The 11186-nt window shown below is 36.3% G+C and overlaps 1 long non-coding RNA gene across 1 annotated transcript in view; it reads left to right on the top strand.

Moving 5' to 3' along the window:
• The window catches only part of LOC144237998 (uncharacterized), a 7584-nt gene extending 1873 nt beyond the window's left edge, over positions 1-5711 (top strand). Inside the window, exons 2-4 of the long non-coding RNA XR_013336972.1 lie at positions 571-747; positions 2878-3046; positions 4937-5711. This is a non-coding gene — a long non-coding RNA (uncharacterized LOC144237998). The remainder of the gene's footprint in view (positions 1-570; positions 748-2877; positions 3047-4936) is intronic.
• The last annotated feature ends 5475 nt before the right edge of the window (positions 5712-11186 follow it).

Here is an 11186-nt window from a genome sequence, read left to right as displayed (position 1 = left end):
AAAAAAAAAAAATAAAGAAAAAAAAAAAAAAAAAAAAAAAAAAAAAAAAAAAAAAAATTGAAGAGAGGTATATTAGGCAAGGGAAGCAGCATGTGCAAAGACTCAGCTATGAGAGCCCATATCATATTCTGGGAGCCTCAAGAATTGCCAACCACACTGTGAAATAGACACCTATTTAGCCAAGTTTAAGAGTTCTGGTTCAATATTAGTCTAGTAGTCCTCTGCAGCCTTTAATATTAGATTTCTGAAGATCCCACAAGTAGGATTCCATTGATTTTACAGAAGACTTCTTAGAACAAAGTCTTTACGGACTTTACAGACTTAGAACAAGATAGGATCTTAAGTTATGAATGAACCACCATGGAAACATATATATATTTTTAAATTTCATGAAAATAACAGCTTATGGATAACATTTTCTACATCCTTTATGGGCACTGTACAAATCAGTTCCTTATTCTCTAGAAATTCTAGAATCATCCTCCATGGGGGTTTCAGAGATATGCTTACAAATTAAGCTTGCCTTTTCACAGATAATATGCCTGCTAAGTGACATTTTTTTTTTTCCAGCAATTCTCCATCCAGCTCAATGCCCTGGATTTCTGGCTTCCAGGTCCTACAGCGTTCCCAAGGACCCAAAGGCTGGAATCCCAAGCATCTTACTCAGTTCACTTCCCTCCCTCCTAAGGGCCAGGAGTGCAGAAATAAAGGTTCAGGTTCAAATGTAGGGATACAAGTAAGATTCTGGTAAGGAGATACCCAGTAAACCAAATGACCAGTACACAGCAGTATGGTGAAGTATATTGCTATGGTAGTTCAGAGGGAAAAGTCAGTGCCAGCTGGGCTGATCAGACATTATGGAGAAGATAGCATGTGATTTGGTTGTGAAGGATGACTAATATTCCAGTTGGTAATGGCAATGAACTGGTAGAAGAAAAGGTATTCATGGGAGAAAGCAACTGTATGAATAAAACATTGAGAGGAGGCAACTGCCAGGTGTGTGAAGATGAAGTTTATTCGGTCAGAGTTCAGTAGAAGACTCCCACAACAAACCAGGTGTGCGGTAAAACTGGGAAGCACTTGGGTTGAGGGAGTAGGAGTAGACAGTAAAACCGTAGACGTTTTAGTGGTAATAATTAGTCATAATATCGTTATGCTAAAATGTGCTTCAATTTATACCAAATACAGAACTTCTACAGAAAGCATAACAAAGAATGTGTGAAATGCAACTGTTCTAACACTGCAGTTTACCATATATAATAAACCTGAAATATGGTTCTAAATTTTAGTTCATGTCCAATATATGCCCAAGTCTTGTTATTTATTCTTTGAAAGTATATCTAGGATCTGTTTCCTTATTTTCATTCCCATTGCCTTAACTATAGTGCCAGCTCTCATCACTTCTCAACTGGAAAGTGAGAATTCATGATTCTATTCCTTCCTTCCTTCCTTCCTTCAAGAAACGGTTATTAACCGGGGCACCTGGATGGCTCAGTCGGTTAAGCCTCCGACTTAGGCTCAGGTCATGATCTCACGGTTGGTGGGTTCGAGCCCCGCGTCGGGCTCTGTGCTGACAGCTAGCTCAGAGCCTGGAGCCTGTTTCAAATTCTGTGTCTCCCTCTCTCTCTGACCCTCCCCTGTTCACACTGTCTCTCTCTCTCTCAGAAATAATTAAAAAAATTAAAAAAAAAAAGAAACGGTTATTAACCACCTACTTTACGGGAAACTGCAGGTACTGACCTAGTGACTAGTGGTAACCAATAGTGGCTGGTAGAGGTTTCTTGGGGACATGAAGGACAAGCTGCCCTTCAGGGCTTCATAGTGCATGCCACCCAACCAGTGTGCTTAAATCCCAATTCCGTGCATATCCTCCCTTCCCCAAATATCTGCTCTTTATTTTGCCCAGTTGATAAAGCAGAAAAAAAAATTTTTTGTACGGTTGTTAAGACCTCATAACTTTGCCTAACTCTGTCCAACACTGTTTCTCATCATTGCCGAGGACAAGCTCTTCACTCTGGCTGATACGTCTCATCACCATCTTTAGAAATCAGCATGTCTTTCCTGCCTCCAGATTTTCACTCGTTCCTTTTTCTCAATTCTCCCTGTCTGGCTTCTGACTGACAGTATAGTTCTAGCTCACAAAATGTGAAATGCCACCCCACAGGAATGTTTTGAAGAGTCCATAAAACATTCCATTCAAACATTTAGAATGGTCTCTGGCCCACAGTAAACATTCAGTAATAATAAACTATTGTTATTATCCCTCAAAATCTAAATCAAATATCATGTCCTTCTTGAAATTTTGACTACTTAATCTCTCTGGGTTCTAATTTCCTAATGAAGACTGAGTGAGTGGTTGGTTAGGGGAATTCAAAATAATTCTTAAGTCTGCACCATTCTTTCTCATCTTTGAACTCCCATTACACTTTCAATCAGTAAGAATAATACCTACCATTTACTATGTGCCAGGCAATGCAGAAGAACATTTTAAATGCATTATCTTATTTAATTTTCATGGGAGTCCTATGAGATCTGTACTGTTAGAGAGGTTGCAAAACCTGCCTATGGTCACAAAGCTGGTGATGGGCAATGCTGAGTCTGAAATCCCTGGTGTCTGATTTCAGAGTGAAGCCCCCATATCCAGGTTATGAAGTAAAGTGTGGAGTGAACTGCAAGTCAGGAAAGAGAGATGTTGAATGTAGCCTACCCTCTCACGAGGCTTGGCAATGAAGAAGGGAGGAGAGACAGAGACAAAGGGGTAGCTGTTTGGGTCACAGATTGTGTCGTTTTTGAAGGTGGGAGAGATGTGGGCATGTTTGTACGCTGAAAGCAAAGAATTGTATAAATGGATTAATGCTAGAACTGTTTTCTTCTCAGGCACGAAGGAAAGAGGCCAAGAATGGCTAGTGATCCAAAGAAGTTACACTCTCTTCGATCAAACAATAAGATTTACAAAACCATGATGCCAGTTTTGCTAGCAGGAGTTGAGAGTCTTCATTCCTTCAAACATTCAACAAATATTGATTGGATGTTTACTAAGAACTAGGTAAAGCAGTTTGTGCTGGAGAACGATGATAAACAAGACACAATCTCTATAGTCTCATAGAGCTAATAATAAAGTGAGATATTGTCTTTACATTTAATTGAGAAAAAGTGAAATTAATTTCTTCAAAGTGTGTGAATGCATAATGAACTCAACATGAGAAAATGATACAGTGCTGTAATTGAAAGCATTGTGCAAAAGCACGAAATTTTCACTTAAAGTTATTTTTCATAACTTTCTGCTTATTTTCATGATAAGCTATATAAAGCAATGGCATCAAATAATTCTTCCAATGTAAGATTTATGAAAAAAAAAAACTGGAAATGCTTTCATGATGTATTTTTCCCCTCTAGGAAATAATGGAAAGTAAATGTTACAGTTGTGTTGCAATGTATTTAATAGGGTGTCAAAGAAACTATATCTGAACTGATTCCTCTACAGAGTTGATTTATAAATGGAATTCTGTACAGAATGTTTAAGATCTATATTTGAGATAAAGTATTCAGAATATATCCAGAAATAATCTATCTCTACCTTAAAAGAATAAAGGGCAAATTATTAATCTTATTAGCAAACCATAGCAGGATGGACTCAAAGTTATTTCAGTTTACTTTTATCTCCAATACAAACTTTAAGTGAAAAAAAAAAGAAAAGAAAAATATACACAATTGAAAGAAATTGGGCCTTTCTGAGAATGAATTAGAATATTTTTTAAAATTCACAAAATGGTGCCAGAAGTATTGAAATTTTAAAAATTAAAAAAAAAAAGAAATATAATACATCTCGTTGTATAATATAAAATCCTAAGTTTGTAGAAAATCTATTATGAACACAGCCAAGGATTTTGTCAAAATATAGACCACACATCCTCTGGAAACAAACAAATCAAAGAAAGGTGATTAGATAAGTTTAACCATTTTGAGGACTGGGCTTCCTTAAATCCCAGGTCCCACACCATGATCTGATCTTTTTCTCCCCAGTCCTAGCAGGCAGTTGATGAGACCTCTGTGGCATTATTTTAATGAGGATATCACCAGACTACTAGATGCAGTTGGATGTGCAAGTGGTAGTTATAAGCAGGAAATCATTTGAAAGTTGAATAACCATTCAGTACTTTAGAGGAATGTCATACATTCCAACAATAAATTTGCCAGAAGAATAAAAGTCCACCTTAGAAAACAAGGAAAATTGAAGAACTAGAACATATATATCATATTTGGTAGTATTTATCTGAACTGAATTTTGTTAAATTACTGTTAACCCATTTAATCCAGTGAGTGGCACTTCCTGACAGACTACTGTGTATAGCCCAGATGTTAGTCCAAGGTTGTAAGGGCCAAAGGCATAATAATGAGAGTTATTGGGAGAAGAGAGGAGCAGGCCAGGGTGAGGAGGAGGAAAAGGGAGGAAGGGAAAGGGAATGTAGTAACCTTTTAGGTGCCTTACACTCTGAGCACATAAAATATACTATAGTTGAGCTTTAGTTTTACTAAGCAATATACACAAATCAGTACGGTATAAATGGTACACAGAGTGAAGAAATGAAACTTGAAGAAACAAGAGAAAAACTGTTCATGAAGTAGAAATTCATATTGGAAGGTTTAATCAAATTTATTAGTGGGTGGTAGACAAAAGAAAAAAAAAAAAGATTGAGAAGAGGGCTTTCGAGAGAGAGAGAGACTTTTGTGAGTTGTTATTGCTTTTTTATGACCCAAGGCAGGAAATCATTTTCCTTTTGAAACCTGGGGCACAAAATTATATTCTCTATCATCTCATAAGTTAGTATTAGTGAAATTACAGCTTTACTTTCACTGCATTCTTTATGATACTTTGAGCAACCGTTGTGCGGTTATTTAGATCAACACTCTAAATCCAGTTTCTCCTCTCTTCCAGAGGAGGGAAGGGAAAGTGATGATTTCACCCACAAGGACTGAGATTATACGTGTGAAGAATGATTCATGGAGTGAGAAGAGAAGGGCATGGGGAACACAGCCAGAGAGATACTCACATTAAGGAGACAGCAGAAGGACAAGAGCCAGGAAAAGAACAGAGAAGGAGAGACAAGAAGCTGGGAGAAGCACAAAGTGAAGCTGGGTGAGGTCAGTATTTCAAGGAGGACCCAAAAGGCCAATGAGGAAGACCAAAAAGAATGAGGCCGTCACTGGAGATCATAGCCACCATGATTTCTATAAGACACTGTGGGCGGAAAATATACTCTGGTGAGTTGAGATGTGAATTGGAGGAGTCATAGGCTGAGTGGTGCCTGAAGCATGTTAATTAATCATTTACCAGGCAAGCCAAAGCCAAGTAAAATTTTGAAGTGATTTCCTAGTACTTTCCTGTGATACTTTTCTTGTTACTTGCCCACGGGAGTGAGAGCACCTTGAGGCCAAAAATTAGCTTTGCTTCAGGACTGAGCCAGGGACACAGAGTAGCTCACATCAGCACCTCCCACATTAGACATTAAAGGAGAATACATTCCATTATTTCACAAGTCTTTATAAAATCCTAGTTACAGGAGGAAGTGAAACTTCCATCTTTAAAGGTGCAGAAACTAGTAAACAAAAAACCAACCCAATTTGCTTAAATGAGTTGCTAATAAGGATATAAGTCACATCCAGATCGTAAGATTTCTTCTGAATTAAGTTTCCCAAACACTAGACTTATAAGCCAAAAAACAACACAGGTACACTTTGGTAGCACATGTGTTTGAATATTATATTTGGGATTTAACTGATTTCTTTATAATGAGATTAACATTTTGATGTTTTTATTTCTGCCAGTCCTTTCTGAGTTTTATTTTTCATTTGTTTATAATATTGGAATGATTTTCAATATCATTTTGTGGGTGGTCATTACTTTTTTAAAAAAAACTTTTCATGTATATTTATTTTTGAGAGAGACAGAGACAGAGTGCAAGCAGGGTAGGGGCAGAGAGAGTGAGAGGGAGACACAGAATCCAAAATAGGCTCTAGGCTCCAAGCTGTCAGCACAGAGCCTCAATGGGGCTCAAACTTAAAAACCGTGAGGTCATGACCTAAGCTGAAGTCGGACACTTAACCAACTGAGCAACCTAGGTGCCCCATCACTTTTCAATATAATCTGAAAATATTCTCTCCTTGTTAAATATTTTTATAAGATTATTTTTGACAGAGATATTTATCCTATGTATATACTATAATTCACTTAAGCATCAACCTCTTGAGACATTTATAGAGTGTGCTGACTTTTCTTTATTACAAAGAATATATATTGTCTAATAGAACATTTAAAAATAAAAAATGGGTTTGAATTTTCATGGCTTAAGGTACAGAACAAATGTCTGCTATTCTTTGACTAACAATAGTGCCAGGTCTACATAAATGAAGGTTGACAATTTTACTGTCATTCTGAGTTAATGGCAAACATTTTAAACATCAATATATAAGGTCTAAAATATAAGTATTTCTTCCCAGATATTAGCATTTTTCATAAGTATGTTTGATAAAACAGTAATCCCAGAAGTTGCATTCTGAGATGAGGTACATAAAGAGTTATGTCTAAAGCCAGCAAATTAGAGGGACGCCTGGGTGGCTCAGTTAACTGTCCGATTCCTGATTTCAGCTGAGGTCATGATCTTGTGGTTCATGAGTTTGTGGGCTCTGTACTGACAGCCCAGAGTCTGCTTGGGATTCTTTCTCTCTCCTTCTCTCTCTGTGCAACCCCCTCAAAATAAATAAACATTAAAAACCAGTAAGTTAGAAAAATGCCATTATATCTTTTTAAAAAAATATGTATAGGTTCACAAGGCATAGGATCAGGACAACTCCTGCAGAAAAGAAATCTATTTACAAATGTTTATTACAGTATTTTCCAAATTTATCTGACCATGCAACCCTTTACTATATACTATCAATTATTACCCTTCATTCTATAAAAGCACACTTCGGGAAATTCTAATCTAGGTAATTCAAGGAAATAAAAGTTTTTTCTGATCAAGTTACTCCTTTAATTACTTTTTTAAAATAAAAATTTTTAAAAATGTTTTTTTATTTATTTCTGAGAGAGAGAGAGAGAGAGAGAGAGAGACAGCATGAACTGGGGAGGGTCAGAGAGAGAGGGAGACACAGAGTCTGAAACAGGCTCCAGACTCTGAGCTAGCTGTCAGCACAGAGCCTGATGCCAGGCTCAAACCCATGAACATGAGATCATGACCTAAGCTGAAGTCGGATGCTTAACTGACTGTGCCACCCAGGCGCCCTCTACTCCTTTAATTGCTTGAGAAGTCTGACATGTGAACTTTGAAAAAAGCATAAAGATCTTATAAATGTTATAAGATATTATCCTTATTATCATTAAGATTTTTATCCTGCTAAAATCAGTGCAAAATAAGACATTAAAGTATAAAATGGAGCAGAATTCTGACTGACATGGAATTTAGCAGATTGCTATACTTTGGCAAATATATGGTATTTAATACCAAATCAACCAAAATATTTAGTTGTGTTTCTGTCCAAAAGTTTCTCTATTAAAAAGAACATGGTGAACCACTTTGATTCAGAGATTTTTTTTCTAACTTAAACTCTTGGAGCTGCAGTTTCTCCATCAGTGAAATAGTAATCAACAGAATCTACCATGTAGGATGATATATTTATTCAATAAAATCACTAATGCAAAGAGTTTATCATGGACCTGACACAAAAGTAATGCTCAATAAACGAGCTATTTTTAAAGGACTTTTTAATTCTATTTTATACCTTATATCATTTTAATTTTCAGAGCTTTTTTTCTATATATACAGTATAAGACAACATAAATTGTAAAAACTTTCAAGACTCTTAGCTAAGGAAACAAAACAAAACCAAGCTAAAAAAGTCCTCACATGAAGCCAAAGTCCAACAAGATACACACACACACACACACACACACACAGCAAATTTATGTATAATATTATACTCATCTTCTAGAATTTTTTTGTTGTGTTTTCCTTTAGTAGCTTTGTATCATTCCTATGTTTCTTTTTAAAATTTTTTTTGTGTTTTAATTTATTTGAGAGAGAGAGAATGAGAGACAGCATGAGCAGGGGAGGGTCAGAGAGAGAGGGAGACACAGAATCTGAAACAGGCTCCAGGCTCTGAGCTGGCTGTCAGCACAGAGCTCGACTCGGGGCTCGAACCCACAAACTGCGAGATCATGACCTGAGCCAAAGTCGGACGCTTAACGGACAGCCACCCAGGTGCCCCTGTATCATTCCTATGTTTAAATCTACAAGGAGCTCTGGTGCACCTTTTCCCCCCATTGCCAAATGGATTCATTGAACTCAGTGACTGCTCAATCTCCAAATCTGGTCAAGCAAGCTCCCCAGGGGGTGAGGGCCTCTCTGTACAAGCTGCTACTGTTTCCCTTGGGGTGAGTGCTTTGTGTAAAAACAGTCAAAGGATTTTGGATTCAGAGTAGTAACATGGTACAGTAAGACACAGCCTCATGTACTTAAAGGAACACTGGCATTCATGTTTGAAGCTCTGGATGCTAACCTAATATATAGCATTTCCCAGCAGTATGATCCGATAGAAATGATTTAATTTCTAAGCCTTAAGTATCTCATATACTTCATTTAAAGGATATTTTTTTCCTGTCTTTTAGGCCATTATGAAGAACAAAAGATAATATAGTGAAAAATTTTTGACAGCTACAAAGTATTAAACGAATATTAAGGAAGCATTTATTATTTCAATTTCACTGTAGTGCTTAAGAAGGGCATACATATACATGCCCCCAAATAGCATGTTGGAACAGAAAATCTATGATCCGTCCAAATCATGCAGTTGATCACAAAAGATTTGATTGCCAGACTAGTGGGCTTTGGACATTTCCTTAAATGGGAAATCTTGAACACAATACCAAATTCACCCATTTCATTTATTTTTCAATAATCTCTTTTTTTGCCCCTTTTAATTTATCTGGCCATAATTTTTTTCAACTGTTCTAAAGAGAGTCTAGCACAAAATAAAAGTTCAAGAAATCTATCATAACTTTGAATTATTCTAAGAAATGTTCCTGTATTATAATTCTTACAATTATGAATTTTTATAACTTTAATATATTATTCTCAAAAATTCCTCTTTCTCATCATCACCCAACTTAGAAAAGAAAATTAATAAAAATGTTTTTCCCTCAATTTTCTCTGCTCACTAATTTCCCCCACTTTATTATTTTTAACTTAAAAACAATTATTTAATGTTTGTTTATTTTTGAGAGAGAGAGAGACAGCGCAAGCAGGAAGGGGCAGAGAGAGAGGGTGACACAGAATCCAAAGCAGTCTCCAGGCTCTGAGCTGTCAGCATAGAGCCCAATACAGGACTCAAACTCATGAGCTATGAGATCATGACCTAAGCTGAAGTCAGACACCTAACTGACTTAGCCACCCAGGCAGCCCAATTTCCCCCATTTTAAAAGCAACATTTAAGGTTTCTAGCAGATAATACACCAATAAAACAAATGGCTAATATTTAGTGGTTAAAAACACTAGCTCCAGAATCAGATGTGATTTGGGTTTGATTCTCAACTCTGCTTTTTCCTAGCTCTGTAAACTTAAATTGTTACTTCTTTGAGTTGCAATTTTCTCTTCTGTAACATGGAGATAGTTCATGCCTCCAAAGATTGTTAGGAATTGAAGCCATGTAACCAAAATTACTGAGTTCTTACAGTGGCTGGGTGCTTTACATGCAGTATCTCATTAAAAAAAAATTTTTTTTTTAATTTTTAAAAAATTGTCAGCACAGAGCCTGACATGGGGCTCAAACTCCAAACCATGAGATCATGAACTGAGCTGAAGTCAGATGCCGCACTGACTGAGCCACCCAGGCTACACTATCTCATTTAACCCCTACAAAATTTTACAGTATAGTTTGTGTGCCTGTCATTATGCTAAGATTCCAATAAGAATTATTAGATAATACTATTTCACCAAAAAAGCTGAGCATTTTTCTTAAAAAAAGATTAAGGAATAGTTTCCAGTATAGGTTGGAAAGCTGGTTGCCCTGGAGTAGGCTGAGCCAGGTCCTAATTACCTTCATTTTAATATAAATGCTAAATGGGGTATACACTAGCTGTTCAGTCCTTGTTTTCTTTGAACAGAAATACTCAAAACCCAAACCTTAAAAAGAAGGAAATGCTATCTGAATAAAAAAATGTTCCTTCTCCAAAAAAATTTTAAACCCTATCTTTTGTCCTTCCATTCACAAAAATGCTAGCACATACACACACACCCATACACACACACACACACGCACACCTCTTTATACTAGGCATGTAGGGGACACTACTATGTGTCTCTAGTATCTAATTCTGTTCTTCCATCTTAACAGAGCTCTCTGTCTTTATATCTTGGGTTGTTCCAGAATCTGTGCTTCTTAAAATAAACCTCCATGGTCTACTTGAAAATTAACGGTTCTTCAGGAGTAATTTTCAACTATATTTTGTCTAATGATCTTTCTTAAAAATCTATTTTCTCAATTCTCAGTGGGAATAAAAAAACAAAATTTTAAGTACAGAGAAAAGAACCTAACTTCATAATAGCATTGCCTCCATTAAGTGGGTTTTTAAGGCTATTTTTAGTAAGAAAAGGTTTTAAGCCATGTTACGTTTTTGTAATTGAGTCATCAATGAATTAAAAAATAACCCATGCTTGTCTATCTCATCTGTATTAAATAGTTATTCACAGACGTTTTATGTTAAAAGATGTAGGTTCTAATCCTGCTTCTTACCACCAACTAGCCGTATGATCTTGATCTTAATGACCCTGGGCCATCTGAAAAAAATGGACTTTAAAAAAAGCACTAAGACTTGATCCCTTCCAACTTAGCAAATGTCAAATTGTATAAACATATCACCTTTTCTATAGTTGGCAGAAAAAAATGAGGACGTATGATTTTCATAGTAATTATGCCATTCATATTTCCTGGCTATATGTTTACATAGTATAGAAAACCCTTATGAAGAGTGTCAGAGCAAATAAAATCATGAAAGCTATGCCTTAGAGGGAGAGTGATTTCACGGAGTCAAAGATGTAATGCTCTGTAGTTGATAATTAGTAACACTCAAAGCTTAAAAAAGTACTTAGTACTAAGTAGCTTTGCCATAAATATGGTCAAATGTGATCTGA

The sequence above is a fragment of the Crocuta crocuta genome, unplaced genomic scaffold, assembly GCF_008692635.1.
Source record: "Crocuta crocuta isolate KB4526 unplaced genomic scaffold, BGI_CrCroc_1.0 scaffold457, whole genome shotgun sequence".
NCBI lineage: Eukaryota > Metazoa > Chordata > Mammalia > Carnivora > Hyaenidae > Crocuta > Crocuta crocuta.
Note: the sequence above shows the minus strand (reverse complement) of the source record. Positions and strands in the feature narration are given on the sequence as shown.